Raw genomic sequence first — 17,994 nt, 5'->3', positions numbered from 1 at the left:
GCAAAGCCCTATCACTGTACTATTGCTCTGGCCCCAGACTTGTGTATGTCTCTCTCTCTCTCTCTCTCTCTCTCTCTCTCTCTCTCTCTCTCTCTCTCTCTCTCTCTCTCTCTCTCTCTCTCTCTTTCTCTCTCAACCTTCTTTGTGCATTTAAAAAGTTTAAAATATGGGCCTGGAAAGATAACACAGGGCGAGGGCATTTGCCTCGCACACGGCTGACCCAGGATGAACCTGGGTTCTATCCCCAGCTTCCCCTTGGTCCTCCAATCCAGGAGTGATTTTGAGCACATAGACAGGAGTAACCCCTGAGTGTCTCTGGTGTGGCCCAAAACAAACAAACAAACAAACAAACAAACAACAAAAGTTTAAAATAAAAGTTTAAATTTTAAACTCTATGGTTTACAGAATTACTCATGATATATTTATTTATAACATTCCAATACCAATCCCACCACTCACGTAACATTCCCTCTACCTTTGTCACCAGTTTCTCACCCTCCCTGAAACCTGCTCCTTAGCAGGTACAAAACTTTACTTAATATTGTTTGATACAAGTAAATGGTAATGGAATTATAAAAAACTTAATTAAAAGTAATTTTTTTTGGATTGGAGTGATAACACAGTGGATAGGTATTTGCCTTGCATGCAGTCATTCGTTTCAATCCCAAGCATCCCATATGGACCCCAACCAGAGCAGAGTCAACCAGTATTAAGAGATAGAGGTCCTAATTACTCTCAGATAGTTTATGGTTCCCCAAGCCATGAGTAATTTCTTTTGTTTTGTTTTGGGGGGCCACATCTGACAGCACTCAGGGGGTTACTCCTGGCTTTACATTCAGAAATCACTCCTGGCAGGCTCAGGGGACCATATGGGATGCCCGGGATCAAACCCTGGTTGGTTACATACAAGGCAAATTGTTCAGGTCCCTGCCAGAAGTAATTTCTGGTTGTAGAACCAGAAGTAACTCCTCTGCATCACTGAGTGTAGCCCAAAAAACAAAAATAAATAAATAAATAAATAAATAAATAATTAAATAAATAAATAAATAAATAAAATAAGGTAAATTTGTGCAAATTGGTATACCTCAGAATGGTGACCTGTCTCTTCTTCTGTGTCACTTCTGGGGATCCTCTCATCATGATCTTGCCTCAGTGAGTGAAGTAAGTTCCCATGTCCCTGTCTATAGGCACTGTCCTCCTAAAAGAGACTGAACCAGAGACCCACAGAATTGTGAAACATTTTATCATTAGGAGCTATTTATGAGAAAAGCCTTTGACAAACTCTAGGAAACAAGATTGTTATTGGGTAAAAATGGCAGAGTTCATGGAAACTATGGATTTCTAAAACTAATAGTAAATTAGTATTTTCAGTTATTGCTGGTATACAGAATAACAAGAGAACACAGGAATGCAAGGTATTAATAGGGGGATATAGAAATAAAGACAGGGAAGAAAGAAATCAACCAGAGCAGGGCCACACAGTTCTCATCTGTGTTTTGTGATCTGTCCTTTTTATTTATTTTTCATTTGCAAGACCATTTATTAAGAGGAAAAATGCTGCAGACGGGTTAGCGTTGCTAAGCAGAACCTTTCCTGGGTTTCAGGAACCTTTCATAGGGAAAGAAGCGGGAGTGTGAGTGGACAAAATATGAAATCTGAAATAAATGAGACCACACAAAAATGCATTGTATGGGGACTCTCCCAAGGGACGAGAGACAAATTTACTTTTCAGCCGATGACATTTTATAAGGAAAGGCTTTGGAATGAAGGGAGAACAAAAAAGTGGGAGAGCAAAACAAGCCTTAAATTAGCATATCAAAAGACCTTTCTTCAGGTGAGAAAGAACTCTGTTGGAGGGCAGCACAACCAGAGCCAGAGATGTTTTTGGTTAGCAAAAAGCAGGTTTATCAAGATACCAGGACGAGAGAGACAGAGATATTCATGATGTTTATGTAGTAGCCGCAAAATTTTAGGGGGGAAGGTAATAATTGTTTACCATCATAAAGTTATACTTAGAAAAACAAGCTGTTGGTGCCAGGTTATACGAAACTAGCCAGCAGGAAACTTTTGGCAGGATTTGGTACTGACATTTCTTTGTCTATAGGAGAGCTGAGGCTGGATTTCTAAAGTGGCAAAATAGAGAAAAAAATGTAATGTTACAGCCATGTTGGAATTACCGCCAATGATCCACACAAAGGGTCAAATGCTTGACTTCGCTAAGTGGGTCTTTTGGCAAATAATTCTTTTAGAGGAAAGCCCTGCACCAGGGAAGGAAAAGACCACGTCTGCTGCGTGCTTTCCTTAGATGGGATGTAACAGAAAAACTCTTTTATGTGGTGTTTGGGTCACACCCAGTGTTCCAGGGACTATTTTTAGCATGCTGTTCTCGAGGATGTTCCAGGACACAGCAGTGCTGAGTGAGAATGGAATCTGTCTCCTTCCCACTTGTAAACTTAAAGTTCTGATCCTTGAAGCTATCTCCCGAAGCCCCTACAAGATAATTTTTACATAAAAATTATGAATAGTTAGTGGCATGGCACATTTAGGTGATTTCTTTTTTTTAATATATATAAATCTTTATTTAAACTCCATGAATACAAGCATGTTTGTAGTTGGGTTTCAGTCATAAACAGAACACCCACTTCAACAGTGCAACATTCCCTCCCTCTGAAAAGGGAAGTCGGAAGTCGTCACTACCCCTGCCCCCACCAATGCCTTGTGTTACCTAGGCGGATGTCCCGCCCTCAGGGAAGTCGTCACTACCTCACTGCCCGCCCCCACCAATACCTCGTGTTACCTTGGTGGATGTCCTGCCTCTAAGGAAGTCATCACTACCCCCACCCCATTATTGTATATAAGGGAGAATGTAGAAGACCACGAGGTCATTTGCTTGTGTCCTGTTATGGACACGCATGGCAGTTGGCCCTGGCCGGTCAGATTAAAAGCCCACCTGAGCTTTTGCCTGAGTAGTCGTCTCTTCATTTCTTCACATCGGAGTGTTATCTGGACTGCCGGACCTTTTCATTGGCAAGCCAGTCAGGAGTCCTTGATATGCCCGGAGCGGGGTGGTGAACAGACAAACTCAGTGGGTTTTAAGTAGTATATCTTGTGATGTCGGTTGTAATTTGATGTGTGTAGAAACTAGCAGTATATCTTGTGTTGTCGGTTGTGAGTTGACGTGTGTTGGAAATAGAAATAGGGAAATAGCTGTGTGATCAAGGGCTTGAGAGTCTCCACTCGACGTGGATTCCAGGTGGAATTGAGAGTCCCCACTCGACGTGGATTCCGAATGGTAGTGAACTGATGGGTTCAAAAAACTATAGGTCACGACTCTGGAGGCGCCCCAGGAGTTCGGTTTTTGCTGCAATGGGAAGACGTTCCCAGGCTGCTGTGGTGGACCTTATTTCTATTGATTGGAAATCTTCATTTGTGAGGTTTTGTTTTTCCTTTTGTGTAAGTGTGTAGGTTGTGTAGGTAGGTGTGGGTCTCATTTCCTTGAATTCTTCCACTTCTCTCTTTCTTCGGCTTCCCTCTTTCCCTCTCTCTCCTCCCACTTCCTTTACCCCCTCATCTACTTCTTTGATTTTTTACTCCCATCATGGGTCAGCAGCAAACTACCCCTTTGTTTCTTACTCTAGACCACTGGTCAGAAGTAAGGACTCGCGCTTGAAATCGTTCCCTAGTCATCAAAAAGGGCAAGTGGCGGACCTGTTGTGCTGCTGAGTAGCCTACCTTTCAGGTTGGATGGCCGCAGGGAGGGTTTTTCCATGTTTTCTTAGTTTGCAGGGTGAAGGATATTGTGTACTGACCAGGGTTGCACGGACATCCTGCTCAAGAACCCTACATTCTCATGTGGGAAGACCTTTGTACCAGCCCCCCTGACTGGGTGCGGCCATTCCTTCCCCCTCCTAAACCTTTTTCCTTACAGCCACCCTCGGAGCCTACGATCCTACCCATGAAGAAGAAGGGAGTGTCAGAATCAAAGCCTAAGGAAGAGCGAGTTGTACCCCACATTTACCCTGACACCACGGACCTGCTTCTCTTTGACCCCCCCCCTCCTTACCACTCGTCTGCTCGTGCCCCCTCCACTCCAGCAGACGAGGCGGCAGAATCTGTTCTCCAGCAGAATTCTCCTCCTCCTCTTTGCCTTACCCCATGCCACAGGGAGAGCGGGAAGGAGTAACTCCCTTGCCTCCATCACCCTTTGAGTCCGTGCCGGATGAGAGCTGAACAGGGCCATCTGTGGGGACCCACAGCAAACAGAGAGATCCGGCATTTGGAACCTTGCCAATCATGCCGCTGAGACAAGTAGGGCCTATGGTGGACGATGGGAGGGGGGAATGCCCACCCTCCAGTATTGGCCCTTCCCCTCTTCTGACCTCTATAATTGGAAGCTTAACCATCCCTCTTTTTCTGAAGACCCCACTAGGTAAATCTTTTAGACTCTCTGATGAACACCCACCAGCCTCCCTGGGATGACTGCCAGCAGCTGCTTCATACCCTGTTCACTACTGAAGAACAGGACTGCATATTGGCTGCAGCCTGGAAGAATGTGATAGGATTAGATGGTTTGGTGACAACCAGACCTTATGTTATTGATGATGATTTCCCCTTGCAGAGACCGAATTGGGACCCCAACACGTACGAAGGTAGGGGGAACCCTGTCCACCTATCGCCAGACTCTCGTGAGAGGTCTCCGGGAAGCAGCTAGGAAGCCCACCAATTTGGCAAAGGTAAAAGAGGTAATACAGGGACCAGACGAGCCTCCCGTGGTTTTCCTAGAAAGGCTGACGGAGGCCTATAGGAGGTATATCCCTTTCGATCCAACCTCCGAAACTCATCAAGCTTCAGTCATTATGGCTTTTGTAGGGCAGTCAGCAGCAGATATTAGAAAGAAACTTCAGAGGCTGGAGGATATCCAGGGAAAGACATTACAGGACCTAGTAAAGGAGGCTGAGAAAGTGTTCAGTAAGAGAGAAACAAAGGAGGAAAGAAAGGAGCGACTAGAAAAGGAGAGAAGAGAGTGGGAGGAGAAGAGGGACAGAGAAAGAAAGGAAGCAGAAAAAAAGAGAGAAAAGAGAGAGAAGAGGGAAGAGCTAAAGGACCGAAGAAGGAATAAGGAACTGGCAAGGGTCTTGGCAGTAGCAGTAGATAGGTCTAGTGCAGGTCAGAAAGATAGGGGCCTGGGCCCAAAAAGACGCCGACCCCTGGACAAGGACCAATGTGCTCGCTGCCGCCAGAGGGGACACTGGGCTCGAAAACGCACCCAACCCTCACGATCCCCCCAACCTTCAAGGACCCTGGCCCTTGAATCTGAATGGGGGGTCGGGGCTCCAACTGCCTCCGGGAGCTCAGGGCTAAATTTAAGGTGGAGGGGACTCCCATAGAATTTGAACTTGACACAGAGGCAGTATACTCGGTCCTAAAGAAGCCTTTGGGATTTCTCTCTAGTAAGCAATCCTTAGTACAAGGAGCAAATGGAAGTAGCTACCATTCTTGGACTACTTCCCAGACTATGGACTTGGGAAAAGGAGAAATCAAGCATTCTTTCCTGGTCATACCGAATTGCCCCTCACCTCTAATGGGAAGGGACTTGCTAACCAAACTCAGAGCCCAGATAACTTTTGAAGAAACTGGTCCAGAGATTCCTTTTCTGAATTCCAATGTTCAACCACTTACCACCTCTGTCCTGACCATTAGGGCTGAGGATGAATATAGACTATTCACAAATGATCCATTGCCACATGGAAACCAAGACACCAATTTTTGGTTGAGACTAGTTCTGGGAGCTTGGGTCGAAACTGCTGGACTGGGGTTGCCTACCTTGCAGGCTCCAGTAGTGGTAGAGTTGAAAGCTACTGCTGTCCCTGTGCAAGTCAGACAGTACCCCATGAATCAGGAAGCAAAGAAAGACATAACTCCTCATATTCGGAAACTTCTCCAACAGGGGTTCTAGTGCAGTGTCAGTCAGCCTGGAATACTCCACTACTCCCAGTTAAAAAGCCTGGGACTGGGGACTATCGGCCAGTACAGGATTTAAGGGTGGTTAACAGCCAAGTGGAAGCCATCCATCCCACTGTGCCTAACCCATACAATCTCCTCAGCACCTTAAGCCCTGAGAGAGTATGGTACACTGTACTGGACTTAAAGGATGCTTTCTTCTGCCTGTCTCTACATCCAGCCAGTCAACCCTTATTTGCTTTTGAGTGGAGTGATCCGGAGGCAGGAATTTCAGGTCAACTAACCTGGACTAGATTGTCCCAGGGATTTAGGAACTCCCCTACCATCTTTGATGAGGCCTTGCACCAGGACTTAAGTCTCTTCCGCAGCCAGAACCCCCAGGTTTCCTTGCTACAGTATGTGGACGATATTTTAATTGCAGGAATAACTGAAGAGGATTGCAAGCAGGCCACCTGCTAAAGGAACTTGCTTGACTAGGGTATAGAGCATCAGCCAAGAAGGTGCAGCTGTGCCAGAAAGAGGTGACATTTCTGGGATATATGCTACGAGAGGGGAAAACGGTGGTTGACAGAAGCCTGGAAGAAGGTCGTGGCACAAATCCCAGTGCCTACCACCCGACGGCAGTTACATGAGTTTCTGGGGACAGCAGATTTCTGCCGCCTCTGGATCCCTGGTTTTGCCAATCTGGCAGAACCACTATACCCCCTCACGAAGGACACCAAGTTTGAGTGGACCCATGAATGCCAGAAGGCATTTGACTCCATCAGAACAGCTCTGCTCACAGCCCCAGCCTTGGCCCTCCCTGATACTAGCAAGCCCTTTACCTTATATCTAGAAGAAAAAGGGGGGATGGCAAGGGGCGTGCTGACGCAGACGCTAGGTCCGTGGAAAAGGCCGGTTGCCTACCTATCAAAGAAACTAGACTCAGTGGCCAGCAGGTGGCCTAAATGTTTGAGGGCAATAGCCACAGCTGCACTGCTGGTAAAGAATGCGGATAACATTTCCTTGGGACAGAAGTTAACTATAATAGCCCCTCATGCTCTGAAAAGTATAGTTCAGCAGCCCCCTGACCGTTGGCTCTCAAATGCCCATATCATCCACTATCAGAGTATCCTTCTAGATAAAGGCAGAATAGCCATTGGCCTACCTGTGAACCTAAATCCGGCCACCCTGCTCCCTGAAGAGTCAGAGACACCAGTGTTGCATAACTGCCAGGATTTGCTGGCTGAAGAGAGTGGGCTGTTGAGGGACCTACAAAATCAACCATTAAAAGACTCTGATGTCATATGGTACAAGGACGGCAGTAGCTTCCTCCAGGATGGGGAGAGGCGAGCCGGAGCTGCAGTGGTAAATGACCATGACGTTATCTGGTCCCAGCACCTAAAATAGGGAACCTCTGCTCAGCGAGCTGAGTTGATAGCCCTTACCAGAGCACTGGAAATGGCAGCGGGAAAAAGGGCAACCATCTACATGGATAGCAGGTACGCTTTTGGAACTGCCCATGTCCATGGCACTATCTACCAAAGGAGAGGACTCCTGACTTCGGTGGGAAAAGAAATTAAAAACAAAGAAGAGATACTGCATCTTTTATCGGCTCTACTCCTACCCAAAGAACTGGCCATAGTTACTGTCCAGGTCATTGAATGGGAAAAGGAACCATTGTGTCCGGGGACGGAAGAGCTGATGAAGTGGCAAAGGCAGCAGCATCCTACACGGAGGAGACCCCTGTGCTTACTGTTACTGAACCCGACAACCTCCCTCCAGTGTCAACTGTAGACTTTCTTCCTTCTGACAAAGTACAAGAAGTCAATTAGTATCTGCAAACTCTTCACCAACTCACCCATAAAGGGGCCAGAAAAATGATGGAGCTAATTAGAAAATGGCCCCGGGCACCCAAACTGGAGAGGCTAAAGGAAATGGCTGAAAAAAATTGTAAAATCCTGCCGACCCTGTCAGCTAGTAAATGCCTATCCTACCAAGATGGGGACCGGAAAGAGACTGAGAGGGGAGAGACCAGGCCAACATTGGGAGATTGAAATCAAGCCTGCCAAATATGGACTAAAGTATTTGCTAGTCTTTGTAGGTTTTTGTAGATACCTTTTCAGGATGGGTGGAAGCTTACCCATGCAAGAAGGAAACAGCCCAGGTGGTGGCTAAGAAGATATTAGATCACATCTTCCCCAGGTTTGGACTTCCTCAGGTAATTGGGTCAGACAACGGACCTGCTTTTGTGGCCCAGGTAAGTCAGGGACTAGCCCAGACCCTGGGGATCAATTGGAAACTGCATTGTGCATATCACCCCCAGAGTTCAGGGCAGGTAGAAAGAATGAATAGAACAATTAAGGAGACTCTAACCAAATTATCTCTAGAGACTGGCATTGGGGACTAGATCACCCTCCTACCTTCTGCCCTTTTCAGGGCAAGAAATACCCCTTTGCCTTCTTTGTGTGAATTAACCCCCTTTGAAGTGCTGTATGGCACCCCTCCACCGATCCGAATGCTTTCTGAGCCTTATGATGTTTTCTCTCCCCCTTCTACCCCCTAGCAGCTCGGCTGGCCGCCATCGCTGCCCTACAAAGCCAAGTCTAGAAGGAACTCAGACAGGCATATGAACCCGGAGAACTAACAGTGCTGTGCCTCACCCCTTCAAGCCTGGAGACCAGATCCTGGTGAGATGGCACCACTCGCAGACATTAGAGCCTAGGTGGAAAGGACCTTATGTCGTCCTTCTGATCACCCCGACTGCTGTTAAGGTGGATGGCATTGCTTCCTGGGTTCACACCTCTCATCTAAAACCTGCCCCTGCTGAGCTCAACCATGATGAATGGAAAGTGGAGCGTACTGAGAATCCCCTCAAGATTCAGGTCCAGCAAACACACTCCAGCCCTGATGTGCTCACTGACTCTGACAATGCTCCTCCTGGCACTTGCTGAGGGAGGACTCGATCAGATCATAAACCCGGATAAACTGGTAAAGACTATATGAAAACCCCTGTGACTGCAGGGGGGGATATCAACTCAACAGTAGGCTTGTGTACACTCGATCAGTAGACTGTGGAACTAGTACTTCTTACCTCCAATCCCCCACTTCTTCCCATGGGGGGGAGTCGGAATGGGTGTGTAAAGCAAAACCTCAGACTCTGCCTCCCTCTTCGGGGGGGCAATGTGCTGGATGTGTGAAGCTTGATCAAATTCACTCCAGGAGCTATAGGGAGTATCGAGAGTGTACCAAAAATAACAAGGCATATCCGGTGGCCAGGCTCACCGAAACTTACAGAGGGAGCATGAGAAGGGAGTGGACAGTTAATAGCCATAAGTTCCCCTATGCAGCAGCGAGTTGCATGGCCAAAGTGGAAGACTTGGTCTGTTGGCCCCTAAAGGCACCCATTCACATCTCAGATGGGTGGGGCCAACAGACCAGGAAAGAGAGAAGGAGGTCATAGACTGGACTATGAAAGAGGTGGAGGTCCTAATGCCTAAGTGGCCCCAGCATCCCTTCCTCGGACCCCGGATGCCTACTGAGAAGTTAAATTCAAATACTCAGAGCATCCTAGAGGAAACTCACAAACTTCTTAATTTTTCTAACCCTTCTTTAGCTGCTGATTGTTGGCTTTGTATGAAGACGGGGAAAAATTGGCCTCTGGCTGTCCCTGTCCTACTAGGTAATCTAACCTTTGCTTCTTTTAGCTGTACTTATGTCAAACCCTTTAAGGTAGTCCCTATTAGCTTTGAATCTTCTGTTTGCTATTCGCATAATGGAATCAAATCTGTAAACGTAGGTCAGGTGGGAGCCGCTCAGTGCTCAGAAGTCTTACCTGCCCCCCCTAGCCCAGGGTGCTTACCTCTGGGGTGAGTATGGATATGTGGGGGAAATTTGGCTTACTCTCTTCTACCCCAAAACTGGACTGGAATTTGTGCCCCAGCATTAATACTTCCCAACATTGACATCATCCCGGAGACAGAGCCCATCCCTCTGCCTAGAACAGATCTCTTAGGCGGTGCTCGTCAGTTTTGACAAGCTGTGGTGCTCCTGCCACTACTGGTGGGGCTTGGGGTAGCAGGTGGTTTAGCTACTGGGGGAGCAGGCCTAGCAATATCAATAGACAGGTATAACAAACTCTCGCAAAAGTTAATTTCAGATGTGGATACGGTATATAAATTCATTAGTGACCTGCAGGACCATCTCGACTCCATCGCTGAAGTGGTATTAAAAAACAGGCGAGGGTTCGATTTAATCCTGGCAGAGAAGGGAGGGCTTTGCGTGGCCTTGCAAGAAAAATGTTGTTTTTATACCAATAAATCGGGAATAATACAGGACAGAATCAGACACCATCAAGAGGAGCTGGCCTAAAGAAGAAAGGAGCTATTAGACGGTCACTTATGGTCTCTATGGGGTGGAATCCTCCCCTATCTAATACCCCTACTGGGCCCCTTTTGGGCCTCTTACTCCTGGTAGCCATTGGGCCATGCATAGTCAGCCGCCTCACCACATTCATTCGAGCTCAGGTTGGGGAAGTCAAGCTCATGGTATTATGCCAACAATACCAAGAATTAGCTCACGCAGGAAATTCTGACCAGGAATATCAGGAAATGGAGGCCCCCGATCACACTGGCTTCTAGGATTAGAAGCCCCACTACAAGAAGTGAGGATTGAAAAGGGAAGTCTGAAGTTGTCACTACTCCTGCCCCCACCAATGCCTCGTGTTACCTAGGCGGATGTCCCGCCCTCAGGGAAGTCATCACTACCTCACTGCCCACCCCCACCAATACCTCGTGTTACCTAGGCAGATGTCCCACCCTCAGGGAAGTTAACTCATGTTACCTAGGCTGATGTCCCGCCTCTAAGGAAGTCATCACTACCCCCGCCCCATTATCGTATATAAGGGAGAATGTAGAAGACCACGAGGTCATTTGCCTCTGTACTGTGGTGGACACACATGGCAGTTGACCCTGGACGGTCAGATTAAAAGCCCACCTGAGCTTTTGCCTGAGTAATCGTCTCTTCATTTTTCCACGTCGGAGTGTTATCTACACTGTGAGAACTTTTCACCTCTTTTTTAAATCAATATCTTTATTTAAGAAAAAATAGTGATCTGTTCTTCATAAAAAAATACAGACAACAGTCAAATATAACTTTGTGCTCAGGGATCATTCCTGGCAGAGATCAGGGCACTCACTATATGTGGTGATGAGGATCTAATTTAGTTTGGCTGCCTACAAGGCTTTGTGCCTTACCTACAATATTATTGTTCAATCCAGCCACCCCATTATTGAAGAGAAATGCTGTGCAGAAATACAGACTCACAGAGAGCAAAATAAAAAAAAAAAAACTGCATTAAGGCTAAAGGGCTGCTATGCTAGGATAAATGTATATGAGCTCAGAAACTACAAGCCTCAAGATAAATGTGCTTATTCCAAATTTATTAATTTTATTCTTGGCAGGAAAAGAGTGATTTATTAAATATTTTGATAGAAAATAAATTTTTTTCTAATTTTTTATTTTGAATTATGAGAACAAAAGATGCAAAGAAAGAGGACAAGGTAAAGTTACAGTGGAAGGACAATCAGCCATAACATAATTCTCAGAAGTCCCCTTGCTGATATCTTAACTTTGAATTTTTAGCCAAAGAACGTTAAGATAAATAAAGCAGAATCCATGTACAATTACTTTGTCCCTCAAGTCCCCAGATTGTAGCACATTATAATATTTCTTAACATCACACAAGGCAATCTAAAGCCATAAAACTTACATAACTCCTTAATCATTAGAGGCTTAGTATTTTTTACATTTCCATGTACATGCATATTAGCTTAAGTTAACCTCAAATTTAAAGTGGATGCATTTAACCTCAAATTTTAAGTGGGTGCATTTTAAGGATTAGAGTCAAAGGAGCACAGTAAAAATGGTGTTAGAGTGGCAATTGTTGTTTGCATAGGCCCACCAAAAGATGAGAGGCATGGAAAGGAACAACCTTGGCCTAAATACAAAGAGATCCTACCCCTGAAGTTTCCTGGCATAAGACCAACTCTAGGCTTCAGGCAAGTTATTGTCCAATCCAAGACATTGTCCGTAGTGCCAACACACTTTTCACACAGTCTCTGTTGTTGGTATCATGTTTCTGTAGTAAAGATTCTGGAATCTGCATGTCCTAAATTGAAGTCATGATGTGGAGTGTCTTCTCGTTTCACCTCACCATGAAAGGGCAATGCAGGAAGCCCTGTCCTGTAAGCTGGTCATTGTTAAGTCTTCTCATTGTTAAGGAAAGTCTCTTTTCAGCAGGATGATGTATGAGCAGTGGTAGGGTCTTCCATGGTGGAGGATTGCTTCCAGGTGATGTTATAGACAAACCTCACAATTAAGGGGCAACACAGCAAGCCCTGTCCAGTAAGTAGGTCATTGTTTTTGTTGTCTTCTTAGTGTTAAGGGAAGTCTTTTTTGAGTAGATCAATGTCAGAGCAGCTTTAGGGTCTTCCCTGGTAGAGGAATGCCTCCAGGTGATGTTATATACAACCTTGGATGTTTTGTAGATGTCTTCTCTAGATCAGGGGTGAATGGAGAATGCCCATTCTTCTGAGGCCTGTGCCAGGTTTTTATGTCAATGTTCAGGGTGTAAGGTCTCATTGAACTACAAGATTTGTCTGTTCCCATCTATATTAGATAAGAACTTATTGGTATGTATAGTATTTTTCCATTTTAGTGTGCCTAAGCAAACAAGAAACAAAGCCACATGGTGCTATCAGATATATGGGGGCGTAAGAACATTTCCAACAAAACCCATGACTTGGTTCAAACATAAGCATTAAACTGAGGGATTCTTTCAAACCAAATTTCATATTGAGCAGTTCACAAAGAGAAGATTAAAAACAAAGGGGGGATTTCACTGTATAAGAAAATATTCAGCAAAAGTTATAGCCATCAAAGAAAACACCCAATAAATGTTGAAGAGACATAAGTGTCCTTTTTATACCTTTTAAAATAGTTGGGTGGGTGTTAACTCCAGGGCACCACTTTGATCTGTGACTTAGGACTCTACAGTACTTAGAGTTAGAAAGGTTAATTGAGGAGTAATGATGATAGGAGTTAAGGAAGTTAAAGAGAAATATGATCTTATGAAGAGGTATGCAAAAGGGCAGAGTACAAAATGGACCTTCTGCATATATAAAAACAAAATTCAATGATAGTGAGTACTATTAATGTTTCTTGCGATTTTGAAAATATAGACTGGACAGGGATTATCAGTGACTTCAAGAAGCTGGGAGGCCAGAAGTTCAGGGCCCCACCCAGACCCTCACTAAGGAGCAGAATGGATAATGGGGGAAAGCCTAGAGTACCTTCAAGCTCCACCAAGGGACCCAACTCACCAGCTTGCCCAGGCATGTGGCCCGGGGAAGCCCTGGAGATCTGGAGCAAGGTGGTAGAGGGGTGCTGGGGTTACCCAAGTCCCGCACCCCCACTAGGCCTGATAATTTTTATTTAATGTAGTTCATTGAAAAAACGTAGATGGCATGCAAGGAGTCTGTAGTTATTCCCATGAGAGTATACTTCAAGGGCAGAGAAACCCTGCATCTCTTAGGCCAAGGGAATTCCCTTTCTAATTTCCCCAATATATATTGTGCATATGCAGAAAAAAAAGAAGCAGAACAAAATAATATTTTTATTTATTTACTTGTTTTATTTTTATTTTATTTTATTTTATTATATTTAAACACCTTGATTACATACATGATTGTGTTTGGGTTTCAGTCATGTAAAGAACACCACCCATAACCAGGGCAACATTCCCATCACCAATGTCCCAAGTCTCCCTCCTCCCCACCCGACTGTACTCTACACAGGCTCTAAATTTCCCTCATACATTTTCATTATTAAGACAGTTCAAAATGTAGTTATTTCTCTAACTAAACTCATCACTCTTTGTGGTGAGCTTCCTGAGGTGAGCTGGAACTTCCAGCTCTTTTCACTTTTGTGTCTGAAAATTATTATTGCAAGAATTTCTTTCATTTTTCTTAAAACCCATAGATGAGTGAGACCATTCTGCATTTTTCTCTCTCTCTGATTTATTTCACTCAGCATAATAGATTCCGTGTACATCCATGTATAGGAAAATTTCATGACTTCATCTCTCCTGACAGCTGCATAATATTCCATTGTGTATATGTACCACAGTTTCTTTAGCCATTCATCTGTCGAAGGGCATCTTGGTTGTTTCCATAGTCTTGCTATGGTAAATAGTGCTGCAATGAATATAGGTGTAAGGAAGGGGTTTTTGTATTGTATTTTTATGTTCCTAGGGTATATTCCTAGGAGTGGTATAGCTGGATCGTATGGGAGCTTGATTTTCAGTTTTTGGAGGAATCTCCATATTGCTTTCCATAAAGGTTGAACTAGATGGCATTCCCACCAGCAGTAGATAAGAGTTCCTTTCTCTTCACATCCCCGCCAACACAGTTTATTCTCATTCTTTGTGATGTGTGCCCTTCTCTGTGGTGTGAGGTGGTATCTCATCGTTCTTTTGATTTGCATCTCCCTGATGATTAGTGATGTGGAGCATTTTTCCATGTGTCTTTTGGCCATTTGTATTTCTTCTTTGTCAAAGTGTCTGTTCATTTCTTCTTCCCATATTTTGATGAAATTAGATGTTTTTTTCTTGTAAAGTTCTGTCAGTGACTTGTATATTTTGGAGATTAGCCCCTTATCTGATGGGTATTGGGTGAATAATTTCTCCCACTCAGTGGGTGGCTCTTGTATCCTGGGCACTATTTCCTTTGAGGTGCAGAAGCTTCTCAGCTTAATATATTCCCATCTGTTAATCTCTGCTTTCACAGGCTTGGAGAGTGGAGTTTCCTCCTTGAAGACGCCTTTAGTCTCAATGTCCTGAAGTGTTTTGCCTATGTGTTGTTCTATATATCTTATGGTTTTGGGTCTGATATCGAGGTCTTTAATCCATTTGGATTTTACCTTCATACATGTTAGCTGGGGGTCTAAGTTCAATTTTTTGCAAGTGGCTAGCCAGTTGTGCCAACACCACTTGTTGAAGAGGCTTTCCCTGCTCCATTTAGGATTTCCTGCTTCTTTATCAAAAATTAGGTGATTGTATATCTGGGGAAAATTTTCTGAGTATTCAAGTCTATTCCACTGATCTGAGGGCCTGTCCTTATTCCAATACCATGCTGTTTTGATAACTATTGCTTTGTAGTACAGTTTAAAGTTGGGAAAGTAATTCCTCCCATATTCTTTTTCCCAATGATTGCTTTAGCTATTCGAGGGTGTTTATTGTTCCAAACGAATTTCAAAAGTGCCTGATCCACTTCTTTGAAGCATGTCATGGGTATCTTTAGAGGGATGGCATTAAATCTGTATAATGCCTTGGGGAGTATTGCCATTTTGATTATGTTAATCCTGCCAATCCATGAGCAGGGTATGTGCTTCCATTTCTGTGTGTCCTGTCTTATTCCTTGGAGCCGAGTTTTATAGTTTTCTTTGTATAGGTCCTTCACATTTTCAGTCAAGTTGATTCCAAGATATTTGAGTTTGTGTGGCACTATTGTGAATGGGGTTGTTTCCTTAATGACAATTTCTTCCTTGTTATATTGGTGTATAAAAAGGCCATTGATTTTTGTGTGTTAATTTTGTAGCCTGCCACCTTGCTATATGAGTCTATTGTTTCTAGAAGCTTTTTGGTAGAGTCTTTAGGGTTTTCTAAGGAGAGTATCATGTCATCTGCAAACAGTGAGAACTTGACTTCTTCCTTTCCTATCTGGATTCCCTTGATATCTTTTTCTTGGCTAATCGCTATAGCAAGTACTTCCAGTGCTATGTTGAATAGGAGTGATGAGAGAGGACAGCCTTGTCCTGTGCCAGAATTTAAAGAGAAGGCTTTTAGTTTTTCTCCATTGAGGATAATATTTGCCACTGGCTTGTGGTAGATAGGCTTAACTATATTGAGAAAGGTTCCTTCCATTCCCATCTTGCTGAGAGTTTTGATCTAGAATGGGTGTTGGACCTTATCAAATGCTTTCTCTGCATCTATTGATATGATCATGTGGTTTTTATTTTTCTTGTTGTTGATGTTGTGTATTATGTTGATAGATTTATGGATGTTAAACCACCTTGCATTCCTGGGACGAAACCTACTTGATCATAGTGGATGATCTTCTTAACGAGGCATTGAATCCTATTTGCCAGGATTTTGTTGAGGATCTTTGCATCTGCATTCATCAGCGATATTGATCTGTAATTTTCTTTTTTCGTAGCATCTCTGTCTGGTTTAGGTATCAAGGTGATGTTGGTTTCATAAAAGCTATTTGGAAGTGTTTCCGTTTGTTCAATTTCATGAAAGAGTCTTGCCAGGATTGGTAGTAATTCCTCTTGGAAAGTTTGAAAGAATTGATTAGTGAATCCATCTGGGCCTGAGCTTTTGTTTTTGGGCAGACATTTGATTACCGTTTTAATTTCAACAATGGTGATGGGAGTGTTTAGATATGCCACATCCTATTCCTTTAACTGTGGAAGATTATAAAAGTCCAAGAATTTATCCATTTCTTCCAGGTTCTCATTTTCAGTGGCGTAGAGTTTCTCAAAGTAGTTTCTGATTTCCCTTTAAATCTCTGTCATATCAGTAGTGATCTCTCCTTTTTCATTTCTAATATGAGTTATCAAGTTTCGCTCTCTCTTTCTTTGTTAGTTTTGACAGTGGTCTATCAATCTTGTTTATTTTTTCAAAGAACCAACTTCTGCTTTTGTTGATCTTTCGGATTTTTTGGGTTTCCACTTTGTTGATTTCTGCTCTCAGCTTTGTTATTTCCTTCTGTCTTCCTATTCTTGGGTCCTTTTGTTGAGCATTTTCTAGTTCTATTAGCTGTGTCATTAAGCTACTCAGGTAAGCTCCTTCTTCATTCCTGATGTGTGCTTGCAAAGCGATAAATTTTCCTCTCAGTACTGCTTTTGCTGTGTCCCATAAGTTCTGATAGTTTGTGTCTTTATTGTCATTTGTTTCCAGGAACCTTTTGATTTCCTCCTTGATTTCATCTCAGACCCACTGGTTATTCAGTATGAGGCTGTTTAACTTCCAGGTGTTAAAGTTTTTCTTCTGGATCCCTTTGGAATTCACAAATAATTTCAGAGCCTTGTGGTCAGCAAAGGTAGTCTGCAAAATTTCTATCCGCTTGATATTATGGAGGTATGTTTTATGTGCCAGCACGTAGTCTATCCTGGAGAATGTCCCATGTACATTGGAGAAGACTCTGTATCCAGGTTTCTGGGGATGGAGTGTCCTATATATATCCACTAGGCCTCTTTCTTCCTTTTCTCTTTTCAGGTCTAGTATATTCTTGTTGGGTTTCAGTCTGGTTGACCTATCCAGTGTTGACAAAGCCGTGTTGAGATCCCCCACAATTATTGTGTTGTTATTGATATTATTTTTCAGATTTGTCAACAGTTGTATTAAATATTTTGCTGGCCCCTCATTCGGTGCATATATGTTTAGGAGAGTTATTTCTTCCTGCTCTACATAACCCTTGATTAATATAAAATGTCCATTTTTGTCCCTTACAACCTTCCTAAGTATAAAGTTTGCATTATCTGATATTAGTATGGCCACTCCAGCTTTTTTATGGGTGTTGTTTGCTTGGATAATTTTCTCCAGCCTTTTATTTTGAGTCTATGTTTGTTCTGACTATTCAGGTGCATTTCTTGTAGGCAGCAGATGGTTGTTTTGAGTTTTTTGATCCATTTAGCTACTCTGTGTCTCTTAACTGGTGCATTTAGTCCATTGAAGTTGAGAGAAAGAATTGTCCTGGGATTTAATGCCATCTTTATGTCGAAATTTGGTGTGTCTTTTAGTTAGTCTTGTCTTAAATTAGGTCTTTCTGTTCTTCTCTTAAGACTGGTTTTGAGTCTGTAAAGTTTCTGAGCTGTTGTTTGTTTGTGAAACCATGTATTCTTCCGTCAAACCGGAAAGTGAGTTTTGCCGGGTACAGTATTCTAGGTGAAGCATTCATTTCATTCAGTCTTGTCACAATATCCCATCTCTGC

The sequence above is a fragment of the Suncus etruscus genome, chromosome 2 (assembly GCF_024139225.1).
Source record: "Suncus etruscus isolate mSunEtr1 chromosome 2, mSunEtr1.pri.cur, whole genome shotgun sequence".
Classification (NCBI taxonomy): Eukaryota; Metazoa; Chordata; class Mammalia; order Eulipotyphla; family Soricidae; genus Suncus; species Suncus etruscus.
This window is presented reverse-complemented; position numbering follows the sequence as displayed.